Consider the following 3,326-nt stretch of genomic DNA (forward strand, 5'->3'; position numbering starts at 1 on the left):
TGCTTGGGATCATGAACATATTTTTTGAGCATCGAAACATGGAACGCATTATGCACTGCTGCTAGTTCAGATGGTAAGGTAAGTCCGTAAGCTACACTACCAATTATTTCAAGAATTTCGAATGGTCCAATGAACCGCTGTCTCACCTTCCCCTTCTTTCCAAATCTCAATACACCCTTCATTGGTACTACCTTTCGAAAAAACTTGTCACCCACTTGAAATTCTAAATCCTTTCTTCTATCATCAGCATAACTTTTCTGTTGGTCTTGCGCTGTCTTTATTCTTGCACTAATCTTATCAACCGCCTCAACTATTCGTTGAATGATCTCAGGACCAAAAATTCTATCATCCTCGACCTCATCCCAATGGATAGGAGATCTGCACTTTCTACTATAAAGAGCTTCATATGACACCATGCTTATAATGGCCTGAAAACTATTATTGTAGATAAACTCCACTAATGGTAGATGTGTCTTCCAACTACCGTCGGGATCCAAAACACATGCTCTCGACATATCTTTAAGAGTTTGAATGGTTCTTTCTGATAGTCCATCCATCTGTGGATGGTTTTGTCCCCATGGCTACTTGCAAACTATTCCAAAATTTCGATGTGAGCCTCGGGTCTCTATCTGAAACTATGGTGACAAGAACTCCATGCAATCTGACTATGTCCATCATGTATAATTGTGCGAGCTATTCTATATTGAAGTTTACTTTGATTGGTAAAAAATGGACTGACTTCGTCAAACGATCAACCACTACCCAAATAGCATTGTAAACTATTGTGGATCTCGAAAAACCTACTACGAAGTCCATCGCTATGTGTTTCCATTTTCATTCTGGAATATCCAATGGTTTCAATGGTCCTAATGGCCTTTGATGTTCTGCCTGAACCTGCTGATAGACTATACATTTCTCCACGAATAAACCAATTCCTCTTTTCACATTTTCCCACCAAAATGTATCGAGATACCAAAATGTATCTCGAAGATCTTGATACATCTTTCTACGACCTGGATGTACATCATATGGGGTGGAGCGAGCCTCTTCCAATATCTCATTTCTTATACCTTCATCCTTAGGTACACACAATCTTCCTTTAAAAGCCAGTGTTTCATCTGTAGATACTTCAAATCTTATACGTTTGTTCGTACTAATCTCAGCCTCAATCTTCTGTAGAAATGGATCCTTATCCAGTGCTTCCTTAATTTGATCCCAAAGGATAGGTTGAATTATAAACTCTTTTATTCTTGCTGCAGCTAGGGTCAACAGCGTGATGACCTCTAATCTTAGTTTCTCTCAATCCCTTATCAATTGTTCCTGCACAGTGGGTAAAACTGCTAACTACGATCCGGTCTTCCTGCTTAAGGCATCTATGACTACATTAGCCTTACTCGAATGGTAAAGGATGGTACAGTTATAATCTTTCACTAACTCCAACCATCTTTCTTGTCTCATATTCAGTTTCTTCTGTATGAAGAAGTATTTGAGATTTTTGTGATCTATATAGATTTCGTACTTTTCACCATAGAGATAATGATGTCATATTTTTAAGGCGTGAACTACCATTTGCAAGCTCCAAATCGTGGATTGGATAGTTATGTTCATACTACTTCAACTTGTAGAGGCATAAACAACCACTTTTCCATGCTGCATCAAAACACAGCCTAAACCCTGCTTGAAAGTGTTGCTATAAATTACATATCTATCCAAACCCTTAGGTATTATTAATACAGGGGCTGAGACTAATCTTTGCTTGAGTTTATAGAAACATTTTCACACTTTTCCATCCATTGAAACTTCACACCCTTCTTATTCAACTGAGTCATCGGCCTTGCTATTTTTGAGAAACCCATAAAAGATCTCCTACAATAGCCAGCCAACCCTAAGAAACTGCGAACTTTACCCACACTAGTCGGTCTAGGCCCCACACTGATCGATCTAGGCCAATTTGTTACAGTTTCTACTTTAATTGGGTCTACCTCGATATCCTAAGCGGTAACCACATGACCAAGAAAACCCACCCGATCGAGCCAAAATTTGCACTCTTGAATTTGGTATATAGTTTCTCTTTTCTCAAAGTTTCGAATACTACTCAGAGTTGTTCTTCATGCTACTTCTTATCTTTGGACGACACAAGTATGTCGTCAATGAATACTATGACGAACTGGTCTAAGTACTAATAGAACACTATGTTCATTAGATTCATAAACATAGCTAGAGCATTGGTCAAACCAAAAGACATGATAGTGAATTCATAGTGTCTATAACGAGTCCTGAAAGCAATTTTTGATATATTACTTGCCTTGACTTTCAGCTGATGATATCCCGAACTCAAGTCGATCTTTGAAAACACAGTTATACCTTTTAATTGGTCAAATAAATCTTCTATCCTTGGTAGAGGGTACCTATTTTTTATTGTCAAATGATTCAGTTCTCATTAGTCAATACACATCCTCATATTCTCGTCCTTCTTCTTCACAAAAAGTATTGAAATGCCCCAAGGAGATACACTCGGTTGAATGAAACCCTTTTCTAGTAACTCTTTCAATTGTAATTTCAATTCTTGAAATTCTTTTGGTGTCATTCTATACTGGACTTTAGAAACTGGTCCTGCTTTAGGAACCAAGTCGATTGTAAACTCCACCTGTCTATATTGTGGAATACTTGGTAGATCTTTTGGGAATATGTCTGCAAAGTCTCGCGTGACGTTAATATCATTAATGGTTGTCTTTGTATGTTTGAAACCAATGATATTAACTAAGAATCCCTAGCATGACCCATTTCTCAGCATCTTCTCCACTTGTAAAGCCGATACAATGTGAGGTAGGGACTTGAACTTTGCTCTAAAGGAACGAAACTCTTCCTCTCTTGGACTATGAAATAATACTTCTTTCTCATAACATTGAATAGTTGCACGATTGTGTCGTAGCCAGTCCATACCCAGAATAACATCAAAATCTTTCATCTCTAAAAAGTATAGGTCTGTCAGTAGTATCTTTCTGTCAATCTCCAATTTCATAACCCTAGTCATCTGATTTGTGCAAAGATTCTTCCTAAAAGGATGCTAACCTCTGATTCATTTTCCATTTTCACACATACAATGTTAAATTTAGCGATGGAAGATGTAGAGATAAAAGAGTTTGTGGCTCCACAGTAAAAAAGTACATAAGTAGGTATATGAGATAATAATAGAATACCTATTTTTGTAACTATAGTGTTAGACTTAGTGACTTAGGATGCGAAATAATATAAGAAAAATATACACAGGCACTTCAAATAAAAATAAAATACCAGCTATAACATTCGGATCCTACTATGCCTCC

This window comes from Olea europaea, chromosome 18, assembly GCF_002742605.1.
Source record: "Olea europaea var. sylvestris chromosome 18, O_europaea_v1, whole genome shotgun sequence".
Classification (NCBI taxonomy): domain Eukaryota; kingdom Viridiplantae; phylum Streptophyta; class Magnoliopsida; order Lamiales; family Oleaceae; genus Olea; species Olea europaea.